This window comes from Phodopus roborovskii, unplaced genomic scaffold (genome assembly GCF_943737965.1).
Source record: "Phodopus roborovskii unplaced genomic scaffold, PHOROB, whole genome shotgun sequence".
NCBI classification, from domain to species: Eukaryota; Metazoa; Chordata; class Mammalia; order Rodentia; family Cricetidae; genus Phodopus; species Phodopus roborovskii.
In genome coordinates this window covers 23,724,530-23,737,777 of record NW_026125391.1, presented here as the reverse complement: position 1 = coordinate 23,737,777, position 13,248 = coordinate 23,724,530, and positions in this window count along the sequence as shown.

The following is a 13,248-nucleotide window of genomic DNA, read 5'->3' as shown; positions in this document are numbered from 1 at the left end:
AGTTCCTATTCAAATTCATGAAAGATATTGGAGCCAGGTGTAATCCCAGCACTCTGGAGGCTGAGGCTGGTGGATCTTTGTGAGCTCAAGGCCAGTTTGGTCTATAAAGTGAATTCCAAGATAGCCTGTACTCTGTTACATAGAGAAACCCTGTCCAAAAAAAAAAAAAAAAAAAAAAAAAAAAAAAAAAAGAAAAAGAAAGAAAGAGAGAGAGAGAAAGAAATTGGGAGGTTAATGATTCTGTGATCTCTTAATCCAGCTCAAAGTAAACATGGAATCGGCCTCAACTATCAACAACTTCACTTTGGCAAAAGGATAATAATAAGATTTGCAATGTAGGCGGTGGTGGCCAATGCCTTTAGTCCCAGCACTTGAACTGGGGAGGCAGAGGCAGGCAAATCTGTGAGTTCAAGGTCTTCCTGATCTACAAAGTGAGTTCCAGGACAGCCAGGTCTGTTCCACAGAGAAACCCTGTCTCAAAACAAAACAAAAAAACAAACAAAACAAAAAGATTTGCTCTGAGCCAGGCTGTCCTGGAACTTGCTCTGTGGACCAGGCTGTACTCAGAGATCTGCCTGTATCTGCCTCCCAAGTACTGGGATCAAAGGTGTGTGCCACCACTGCCCAGCAGAGCATAAGGTTTTTTGAAGGCAGAAATTCACACTCTGGCTTCTTACCAGGCAGGTAAGTAGGGGTGTGAGTGTAGTGTAAACAAGCAATCTGACAGAAGCTAAAATAAGCAGTTATCTGGAGGGGGAGTTTGCACAAGCAGGAGTTTCACAAAAGATAGGTTAAGTTAGCTGGGACATCTTGACCTTGGGTTCCTAGAATAGAGTTGGGTAGTTTCCCATGAGAGACCAAACTCTAGTTAAATCTGAAAAAGCCTCATCAAGGACACAAGTTGGAGGAACTTCTGTACCTTGTCACCCTGTCATGGGACTAGCAGGTTACTTTCCAGTGACAGATTCCTGAGGACCCTATTGTGGATCCAGGAGATCAGAAATAAAGAAAACAGTTATGTTGGCATCAAGACTTCATGAGCCAAAGACTTGTGCCAGCACATTTATTACATACAGCACCATATATATTATTTTTGAGGGAAAAACTGGAAAGTCAGCTGAAAACCATCATACAATGGGACGAGGTCAACAGGAAGCTAATCAAGCAATTATTCACAAAAAGGACACAGGGTTTCTCAAGTGCATTACAGACCCAGCACAGGTCATACTGATAACATAACCAGAATCAAATCTCTCCTGACCCCAGGACAGTAGTATTCCCATTTTAGGTAAGGAAAACTATTCCTTCTCCAAGCATCATAGCCTCAGGGAAAACACTGGGTTGCCCTGACCTGAATAGCTTCACAATAGCCCCTCCCCTCCTTCACAGACACTTGTATTCTACAGAGACATTATGAGTCCCTAGCTAACTGACTCCCCAGAGCCCTGACATCTCACCTGGGAAGTGACTTTACATCCAAAGGGTACTGCCATACTGTGCTTGGTCCCTTCCCTGCCTCCCGTCTGGTTCCAGGTCTTGCTATGAAGTCTCTCATCCCCACAGAGCTAGCTATAAGAGGCTTCCTCTGAGTCTGGAGAGATGGCTCAGAGGTTAAGAGCACTGGCTGCTCTTTCACATATGCTGAGTTCAATTCCCAGCAACCACATGGTGGCTCACAACCATCTATAATGGGATCTGGCTCCCTCTTCTGTCATGCAGGCATACATGTAGGCAGAACACTGTATACATAATAAATAAATCTTTACAAAAATGGGGGGGGGTGAGGCTCTCTGACAAAGAGGCTTTGGCTCTCTTTAGAGACCCCCACCATGCTATCTGTGTCTAGTACTTTGTCCTGAACTCTCCTCAAAGCCCCTGCCATGCCATTGTCCCTCATTCTGTTCATTAAGTCTTCTAATAAACTTCTTGTTCCCTAGTACTCTGATTCACTTTCCTCTTAAACACTATTCAAACCTAATACATTGTGTTAATCCCAAAGATGGGAGGAGAATGACCACCAACACAATCATCATGGCCACATTAATTAAACCTGAGGTGAGGTTTAAGAGGTCAGCCTTGAGTAGGTGTGGTGGTACATGCCTTTAATCCCAGCACTCCAGAGACAGATGCACTGATTTCAAGGCCAGGGTGGTCTACACACTGAGTTCCAGGACTGCCAAGGCTACACAGAGAAACCCTGTCTCCAAAAGAAAACAAAAAGGTCAGCCTTGGATGTGAGAAGACAAGCTTTTATAGCTCAGGGATAGGGAGTTTTACATGTAGAACTTGGTAAGCAAAATAGGCGGGGTTGCAGAAGCCAGTGTCAAGATATTTGATCACACTGAATCATGAATGATTTACTAGAAAAACATTTTTCTAGTTGTGATGTGGCTCAGCCCTAGCACACATCTTTAATCAATCTAAGAGTTTTCTGCTTGAATACTGTAAACAGAATTGAATAAAGTCAACCATAGGTCAAGAGAAAGAGCAAGCAACCAGTTGACAGGAATAAACCATAGAGAGTGAGAGTCAGGATGAGGGTAGACAAACACAGGGGAAGTAGAAGGGAGAAACTTTTGAGTTGGAGGGGCTTTTTGAGGGAGAAGGATGATTCTGCAGGAAGAGGAAGTTAAGCTGAGTGCTTTCTCTGTCTCTCTGAGCTTGCAGGCTTTGACCCCAGCATCTGCCTCCCCAATCTTTATTGGTAAAATCAACCAATTGAGACTTTTGTTAAAAACAGCAGAACGTAAACATAGTTAGTCCCTCCTGAAACAAATCCATGGTTGCAAGATGGGGATAACAAGGCAGCCATAGGTGCTCATACAACCGTTTGAAACAAAGATAGGGTTGGTTGTCCTCTACGAACACACACACACAGTTAATAAGTGTTCAAAAAGAAAAGAAAGAGAGAAGACTTCAACCATAGCTTGACAGTAGACAGTGAGGCTCTGAAAGAGGCACAGGGAGGGTAGAAGCACACATTTTAATCCCAGATCTTGGGAAGCAGAAGTAGCTGGATCTCTGAGTTAGAGGCCAGCCTGGTCTACAGACCATGTTCCAGGCCAGCTAGGATACATAGTGGGAACATGTCCCAAAAGTTAAAAAACAAAGAAGAAGAAAGCAAAGAAGAAAGGGAAGAAGGAGGGAGTGGAGAGAGAGAGAGAGAGAGAAGAGTAGGAGGAGAGAGGAAGAGAGGAGGCCCACTGTCAGGTCCAAAGGAGTCTCCATTTCTACAAATCCCAAAAGGCAGTGTGTATGTCCAGAAATGAGAGTTGTGGCTCAGGTTACACTGGACTATCAGATTGCTGGCAGAAACTTCCAGCATTCCACAGGAACCTGTGAAATGGTCTCTGTGTGTACCAAGCCATCTCCCCTTCCCCTGGCACATAAGGCACCCAGCTCCCTAGTGACATGTGCCTGTGGTGCATACTATCCTGGCCCTTTCCACCCCCTTTCTACCACCCCCCACCCTAAATTTCCAGGCTATTCCAGTACACAGGCTTTCTTACCCCAACTACTCATTCTCCTTATAACCTGCACAATTTACACACACACACACACACACACACACTCTCTCCCCACATAGATAGCCTTGGCAGTTTGGAATAAACTTCTTTTTCTACTCTTGAGCAGGCATTTCAGTGGTGTCTTTACTGTGTCTACACTGACCTACCAAACTCCACTGTGGTTCTGACCCTACCCGATTTCTTTCCATTTGAGTTCTGAACTCTCCTGAGTCTTTCTCCCCTGTAGTTTACCTTAGATCCCAGAAACAAGTCTGACTGCTGAACAAAACAAATTATTTCCTAAACAATAGACACCTTATTGGCACCTACATAGCTCTACATGGCTGATCCTAAGGGCCCAAGATAATGATCAGCCAGACCACAGCCAGGCCCCCGGAGAACCTGGACTGCTATTGTGGAAACCCCTACCTTGTTTCTTGTTTCAATTTCCTATATCATGCACACTCAACTATAAGCACCTTGAAGATGGATTTAACTCATTGGACTCCCTCTCCTCAGGACTCAGGGAATTCTGCAGAGAATGTAAGGCCATCTGACATTCTGATGAATGTAAGATGGAATCTTTGTAGACCAGGCTGAACACAAACTCACAAAGATCTGCCTGCCTCTGCTTCCTGAGTGCTGGGATTGTAAAATGGAATCTTAAAAGCAGTTCTGAGCCAGGCATCAGTGGCTCCAAAGTAATACAGGGAAACCTTGCCTGGGGGAGAAAAAAAAAAAAGTAGTTCTGATTTGCATTTCTCTGATGGCTAGGGATGTTATACATTTCTTTATGTGTTTCTCAGCCATTTGAGTTTCCTCTTTTGAAAATTCTCACCTGTATCCCATCTTTAGTTGGGTCATTTATCTTTTTGATAACTAACTAGCTTCTTGAGTTCTTTAAATAGTTTGGGTATTAATCTGTGGTGATATAGTTTATGATCTAATAAAGCCTGCCTGGAGATGAGAATACAAAGCCAGCCACACTAGCCACAGTCATAGGACTCAGGAGACAGAGGCAAATGGATCTCTGTGAGTTCAAGGCACACACACACACACACACACACACACACACACACACACAGCCCTTACATTTCTTTCCTACTACTCCCTTTATAGCAAAGCCTCTGAACAAATATGAATCACATTTTCAGGGTCACACATGGCTTTTTGAGTAAATAATAAGAAACAGAGTCAAACTGATCACACAGTTTCTCTCAGGCCACTGAGTAAAATAAGCACATAGCTCTGTGGTCAGACAGAAAGTGACACTAAAATTCCAGGCTTAAGCAATAAACTGTTGTCTAAACCCTTGAGGTGAGGAGTATGTGCAGAAAGTCCACTGCTGAGAAATTATGTCTGCTAACGTTGCTTCAAGCCTGACCTGGGAAACTGACCTGTGTATCTGTCTCCAGATGCTTTGAAGTTGTTCTGAAGTCTAAAATTAGCTGTCTTTGTGACTGAGAATTATAACAAGTATGGTTTTTCTGCCCGCCGCCTAGTCTTGTCCTGCCGCCACGCCGCCAGCCCCAAAAAATGCACAGAGACTCTGTATTTGATACAATGCTATTGGCCAGGTGCTAGTTTCTTATCAGCTAGATCTGTCTTATTAACCCATTTCTATGTATTTCCACGTGGTCTTACCGAGAGCGGAGGAATGGCAGTTCTATTCTCTCCAGGCTCTCCATCCTGACTCCTACTTACTACCTCCTCTTTCCTCCTTATCTCCTAGCCCCTCCTATCTTCCTTTCCTATTGGCCAACAGTGCTTTATTCATTAACCATTATGAGAAACATTTACAGAATGTCATCTCCCATCAGAGAATACTATTATTTCCCTATGTCAATCTGAGCAAGGAAAAAAGTCCTAGTGTTATTTCTAGTCATCAGAATATATAAATTAAGCAGAAATCGTCTTCCTGACTATCCACAGCTATATGTTGCCCAGTAGATGGAATACATACACGAAATAAACACACAAGCAGTGGAGAAAGTACTCATAGCTGACACATGAGAAAAGCTACAGATAGAAACAACAGTCATTTACAGCCAGTGACCCCATCAGATAGTTACTTATCCGGTTGGTCAACCTGTTGAATACTAGTTGTCACCTGCTGTATAATCTCATGACCTCTAACACCAATCCACATGTGCTAGACAGGCAGAAAAAGAGAGCTAACTGTAACAAGAGGTTCTAAATACACGACTTATATTAATTAGAAAATGGTTGGCCAGTGGCTTAGGATTCTTATTGGCTAGCTCTGTCTTAATTATTAACCATTTCTATTAATCTATGTATTTCCACATGGTCTTATCTTACCAGAGAATGCCCTGCATGTCCTCTCTTTCCAGGCTCTACATGAGAACCCTCTGTGCCTACACTTCCCAGAATTCTCTTCCTCTGGTAGCCCTGCCTATCTTCCTGCCTGACTACTAGCCACACAGTGTTTTACTCATCAACCAATAAGAGAAACATATACACAGAAGAACAATCCTCATCAGTTAACTGGAAATGGTATGGCTTTTGAAACCTCAGAGCCCACCCCTAGTGGCAAGCCTCCTCCAACAAGACCACACCTCACAACCCTTCCAGAACAGTTCCACTAACTGGAGACCCAGGCATTCAAATACTTGAGTCTATGGGGGTTGTCCTCATCCAAACTACTGCAGTCTTGGTGTTGCCAGCTTAATCTGTAGACTCCCAGAACTTGAACGAAGAAGGCAGAAGGAAAAAACGTATCCTTTCTCCAAAAGCTTGTGGTTGTTTTGTTTCTGGGCAGTGATGGAGATTAAACCCAGGCCTTGTGAATGCCGGCCAAGTTTTCTACCACTGAGATACAAAATCATCACCACTGAAAAACAAAACAAAATTCTGTGTGTATGGTGCTGGGGATTGACCCAGGGCCTTGTACATGCTAGGTACATGCTCTACCAGGTAGCTCCATCCTCACCTGCTTACAGCTCTAAGTGTCAGAGCCAACTGCGACAGATGGAGAAACTGTAATGTCCGTCAACGCAGGGAGAGAGATTGAGAATTTGGTTCTTAGCTCAGTGGTAGAACATTTTTGTCCAGAGTTACAAAGCCCTGGGTTTGATCCTTGATACCATGAAGAGAAGAACAGATATTTGAACCTATGGAGGCCAGGTTTACCCCTCACCAGGTCTGACTGTGCTTGCCTGTTAGCCCTGTGAGAGCATGGTCGGAGACAACAAACAGAGGAGAAGACCTGCCCCTCTAGGTGGGTGACTCCTTCCAGCTGGTGGCCCAGATGTAAAGAGGTTGGAGCAGGATGGCCTGTTACCTTCGCTTTCCGAGTGATGGATCTATTGCTATTTCTGCCGCTGCTATCTCTGTCAACATTAGGCTCCTGGGTCTCCGGCTTTCCATTACAGCTGGACCTCCCAGGCCTTCAGCACCAAATGGGACGGCTAAGGTATTCAGCTGTATGGTTCTCTGCTCTCCAGTGTACAGACAGCCAGTTTCAGATTTCCCAGCCCCTATCATGTAAACCAACCTAATAAATCCCATTACAGTATATGTGCATTCTATTGATTCTATTCCCCCTAGATAACCCAGGCTGATAGGCTGGCTGTGTGACCTTGTACAGATGACTAAACCTCTCTGTGCTTGAAAGAGGCATCTCTAGGAGTTAGGGTGTAGCCCAGTTGCAGAGCATGTGCTTAGCTTGCACAAAGCCTGGGTTCCCAGCACACCCCTCCCTACCAAACGGCAGATAATAGTACTAATCACACAGGGCTGTTGAGAGAGTTCAGAGAATGGCTCCCCATAGAGTCCTCAGAACTGCCCAGCACAGACTAAGTACCATTTAATAGTTATTTGGAAAAGGTAAGGCATTTACCCAAGGGCCCTCAGTTAAGTGCTAATAATCAGAAACGAAATAAGCAACACTTTCCAGTCTCTTGCTCCCAGGTTCACACTAACTTGACGGTTTGCTTTAGGAAGTATCTGCTCCTAAAAAGTAAACCACAAACCATGTGATTTAGCCATGGAGGCTAGCCAGCACAGTGGTGTGCGCCTGTAGCCCCAGCTACTTGGAAGGTTGTGTGTGGGGAGGGCAGGGCAGGTAACAGGAGAACGGGCATTAGAGGGGCTTGAGAAACACGGTAAGAGCACCAGTCACAGGTGTGTGAGCCTGGGTCACCAGCTGCTGGTGCTGTTCTGAGAGGTTGTGGGACCTCTTAGAGGTAGAGCCTCGCCACAGAGGAGTGACTCGGGGCAGGCCTTGAGGTCTATAACCTGGCTCCACTTCCTGGCCCCTTTCTGCTTCTTGATTCACCTGGACATGAGCAAGTAGCTGCCTCACACTCCTGCCACTAAGGAGCCATCTTCTGTCATACCTTACATTTCTAGTTTGGTTTGATAAAAAACGCTAACCAAAAGCAACATGAGGGGAGGAAAAGCTCTGTTCAACTTACAAGGAACTGAAGTGGAAACCACAAGGCAACGCTGCTTACTCTCGCTTCCTCTGGCTTGCTCAGCCATGTAATTTATATAATTTAGGACCACCTGCCTAGGGGGTGGTACTGCCCAGAGTGGACAAAGCCCTCCTCCATCAATTAATAATCAAAGAAATGCCCTACAGACATGCCCACAGGCTAATCTGAAGAGGGCAATTCTTCAATTGAGTCTCCCTCTTCCTAGTTACAGCTAAGTTTACATCAAGTTGACAACAGCGAACCAGCACACTTGCCTACTACGATGGGCCATATTCTCTCAATACCAAGATCTCAAATCAACCTCTCCTCCTGCTAGTAGCTTCCTGTCAGGTATTTGATACCAGAACTCACTATATAGACCAGGCTGGCCTTGAACTCACCGATCTGCTTGCCTCTGCCCCCTGAGTACTGGGATTAATGGCCTGTGCCACCAGTTCTAGCTGACCATTTGGTTTCTGAGTTTCTGGAAATGGTTTTTGAGAGACATTTGAAAGAGTTAGGATCTGGTTTTTTGTTTGGTTGGTTGGTTTTTGTTGTTGTTGTTGTTTGTTTGTTTGTTTGTTTGCTTTTTGAGACAGGGCTTCTCTGGAGCTTTGGAAGCTGACCTGGAGCTAGCTCTTGTAGACCAGGCTGGCCTGAAACTCTCAGAGATCCACCTGCCTCTGCCTCCTAAGTGCTAGGATTAAAGGCATGTGTGCCACCAACACCCGGCAAGAGTTCAGATCTGAAACTAGATGGTCCCCAAGATGCTATAAGAAGAGCTGGGTAGAGCGTTCTGGTAGGACCACGGAGGACTAGAAAGCTGATAGTAGTGTGGAGGTGAAACCCGGCTGCTGGAAGGGAACAGGTACTCCACCAGAGACTGGGTTAGAGGCTGTTCATGCTGTGCTGGGGAAGGATCTGGTAGGGTTTCCCTTGTGATCTGAGAAGCTGAGACTGAGTTAGAAAGCAATGCTCTAAGTGGTTTGTGGAGGAAATTTTAAAATGTGATAATATGGCCGGGCAGTGGCCAGCCTGGTCTACAGAGCTAGTTCCAGGACAGTCAGGACTGTCACAAAGAGAAGCCCCTCCTGCCCAAGAACCAGCTTCCTAGAATGATGGGAGTTGTACAATGCCATATGGGAAATATGGTGGCTGTATGGGTTTGTCCTTAAAAACGTCTACAACATGCATCGGGGCCACTCACTGGTAATTCTGGGATGTAGCCCCCTTCTACATTTAATTAATGCTCCATTCAAATTTGGCTCAAAACTGGATTTTCTTTTGCAAATCTCAGCATTAACACTGTTGGGCCATTAAAGGTTAGGCTCACATTGTTATGCCTGGTCCACAAGACCTCCAGAGACCACCAAGGAGCGGACTCCCAAATGCAATCACAAGGTTTCTTTATTAAAAATTCAGATGAAGCCTAGGCAGGGACCTTGTTCCACAGGCTGGTGAGGCAGTTGTAGAATACTCCGCACTTCCTAAGTGAGGGGTTTTTAAGGCAAAAATCATAGAATAGGGATAGGGGAGACTGCAGAGTGGGAGGAGGGGGAACTTTCCAGGAGTTTATCTCTTGTGCTGTTTGTGCCGGTAAAAGTTGTTTCAACTTTTCAGGTTGGCTGTCCTAGGGTCAGGGCCATTTGTGTCCCATTCAGGGGCTGTTTGAAGTTATTTTAGCAAGGTATTTTATCTTTGTGTTTGTTAGGACCATTTGGAGTTATCTCCCCTTCCTGCGTGTCAGCTTTCCGGGGGATGGTGTAAGCCATCTGCATGGATCGTGGGGTCAGGTTGGCACATAATGCTATGTTTGGCCCTTTTTTTTTCTAGGCCCTTTTTTTCTGGTTTGGCCTTTCAACACCACCTACTTCTGCTGGGATTAAAGGCATGCATGACCACGGCCTGGCTTTTTTAAAATTTATTTATTTATTTATTTATTTATTTATTTATTTATTTGAAGAGTAAGTGATAGGGCTGCTCTTCAAGAGGACCCGAGTTTGGTTCCCAGCACCCTCACTGGGCAGCTCTCAGCCACGTGTGGTTCGGCCCAGGAGGATCTGATGCCCTCCTCTTCCAGCCTCTGAAGGTATTTGCACAAGGATAGCACACACAGACACATACACAAATCAAAATACATCTTTAAAAAGGACTAACATTATAATTCAAGGCTGTCTTGGGCTTGCTCACAGCTGCAAGGGGGGGGGATGGGGCAGGCGAGTCCATGGCACACTTTGGCTACTAAATTTCTATGAGATTGAGCAGTGAGGTGTCACCTGGTTTTTGGGAGAGGAGGTGAAAGACCCGCAGAGCATGGACCTCCATGCTCCCACTCAGGAAGGCGCCCCCCCCCCCAAATCACTCACGAGAAGTGGTCTTGATGTAAAAGCATGAGGTCTTTTATATTCCAAGTGCACTGGGGTCCACAGTCATGCGCCATGTAGGGGTAGAGGACTGAGGACCCAGAGTACAGAATTGAGACAGCTTTTATACAGTTACAACAAAGCCTGAGCATCATAAACCAATCATCTCATAGCATCCAGAGCCAGCAAGGTGCGGACCAATCAATTTAAACCATCCAAGCCCGTGCTTTATAGACCAATCAGTTTTCAATAGCCCTGCAGGTCTGCATTTGTGCAGGCTCCTAGGCAGGGTGACAGATGGCAGTTAGGTTAGGTCACTGGGGTGGGGGTTTCACAAGCAGTTTACAAAGTCAGGTAAGCGGTAAGGAGTGTGACCTTTCGCCTATTTACTGGCTGAGAGCAGGGTCTGGAATTTAAGGTATTTATAATTTTTAAACTTCTAGCTTCCTGGGGTAATTGGGGAGTTAGGCTGTATTTTTCCATCCTTACAGAGGCAGCTAGTGAATCTGTGGCCAGAGGATGGTGGGGAGACCTCTTTAAAGCCACCTCATTTCCCAACTGACTGGCCTCTGTAGTTCTGAAGAAAGAGCCAGCAGATAGATGGGTTTCCTCAGGTGTGCAGTGAGTCAAGACATGCCCCATGCTCTTTGTGTCCAGACTGGTCTCAACAGCACCCCCCCCCAAAGCAGGACTCAGGTGGGTCACACTCGCAACTGTTGGGGCTCATAATGGGGTGTCCTAAGGTATATGCCTGGAATTTCTGAGTATAATCACTTACCGCTTCACAACAAGAAAGTGTCCTGAGAAATGTCCTGTTGGGCCATCTGATGTGAATAGATGACTGATACACTGAGATGGCCATATTGTTACCAGGCGATGCACTCCAGTGGGACCACAGGTAAACAGTATTTGGCTGAACGGTCGATTGGTGCGTGTGGCTTTGTTTCAGCTGAAGGAGTCTGCTGGCTATCCGACTTCCTCCTGCCCACTGTCTCCCTCTTTCTCCCGATTCTTCCCCAGCCAAGCCATAAACTCCAGGAAGGTCACCTCTAAAGGTCACCCCAATACCTCCCAGAAGCACCTCATGTGACAGGTGTCCTGCACATGCCTAAAGAGAAATGGTGCACGCCTTTAATTCTAGCACTCAGGAGGCAGAGGCAGGAGGATCTCTGTGAGTTCATGGCTAGCCTGATCTACAGTGTGAGTTCCAGGGCAGGTCCCAAAGCTACGCTGAGAAACCCTGTCTCGAAAAACTGAAAGGGGGGGGGAGGGAGAGGGGAGAGAGATGCTGTGCTATAGAGATACAGAGAAGGACCCAGATAAATAGGCACACTGGACCCCTCGGTCTACCCCCATCAGCTTACACCTGCCGTTCATCCCCTCCTTCCACAGGTCTGTTTGCACCTTCAGGAAGAACGTTGCAGCTCCTGGAAAAGCACACCTGTAGTCTCAGCACTGGGGAGGTAGAGGCAGCAGGAATAGTTCAAGATCACCCTCAGCTAAGTTTCAAGTTGGGAAGTTTTTGTGGCTACACAGAGAAACCTAGTCTCAAGAAACAAGCAGGCAAACAAAACAACAGACAGTTCCAAACCAAACAAGAAAATCCAACCCAACGCACCTGACCACCGACCCTCCCCTAACTGCTCCCTCACTACCTAGTACTGGTGACTGGCTTTGCCTCTTCTGGTCTAGCCCATAGAGTTGAAAATCATCACGTGGCTCTGATCCTGTCTCAGTTCCTGGTTTCCTTCCCTACAGCCACCTGCTCTCAGTAGAGGTCTTGCAGAGCTCTGCTTGGGCCAAGGTGGTTGCTGTTGCAAGGCGCTGTGCTGCCACCAGGGGTCAGCCCTCGCCAGGAGGTGAACACAGACACTTAGCTGGAGCTGCAGTTCGACTTTGATCTTGGGCTCCTGGTACCATCTCCCTGAAGTGGCCAGTTTCCCCAGGTCTCCTGGTCCCAGAGGCAAACATGTAAGGTCAAAGTCGTAGAATGGAAGTAGGGCTGTTACATAAACCTCAGGGACACAATTAACTTGAACTCTTTATCTTCTCTTCCTTCTCACCTGTCTCTATTATACACGCACATGCACATACAAATAAATAAAACTCATTTGTTGAGGTTGTTTGTATTTTGATTCGTTGTTGTTTTTTGAGACAGGGTTTCTCTGTCCTGGAACTTGGCCTGTAGACCAGGTTGGCCTCAAACTCACAGAGATCTGTCTTCCTCTGTGCCCTCAGGTGCTGGGATTAAAGGTGTGCACAACAAATTAAAACCAACAATGTTTCTACCCTCCAACTTCAAACTTCTTCCTCCGAAGCGGCGGGTCATGCCCTTCCGTCTGGGCAGTTCTGTCGAGTCCACAGTGAAATGCCCACTCCATCCACGTCCTCACAGTATCTCAAGGACAAGCCCAGCAGCCCCCTTCTAATACCAGAAATATACTTTGAAAGGGCCAGACGCTACAGATCAGGATGTGGCTCTCAGCTACTGTTCCAGTACCTGCCTGTGTGACCCTTACCATGATGACTAAACCTCTGACATTGTAAGCAAGCTCCCAATTAAGTACTTTTTCTTCTAAGAGTTGCTTTGGTCATGGTGTTTCTCCACAGCAATAGAATACTGACTAAGACAGTAGCGAGATATTCACTTTGTCTGAACCTGTGGCACAGACCATGCCCATTGGGGGTGGGGACAGGGGCAGACTTTACCTGGGGGTACTAAGTCTGAGGAAAGGGTCCCAGGAGCTCTCTGGTTTGCAGCATGGGGACAGGAGGGCATCTGGAGGCATCCTTGGGACCAGGAACCTACTGGTATTCATCTGTCTATGTTGTAAGTTATTTCTCCCTGAATAAACATCTATTCGTCCTATTTGTTTCTCCTGATCCTTATTAAACCTCAATATCTGGTGTCAGAAGCAGGATCCAGTTTTCATGGGACCTGGC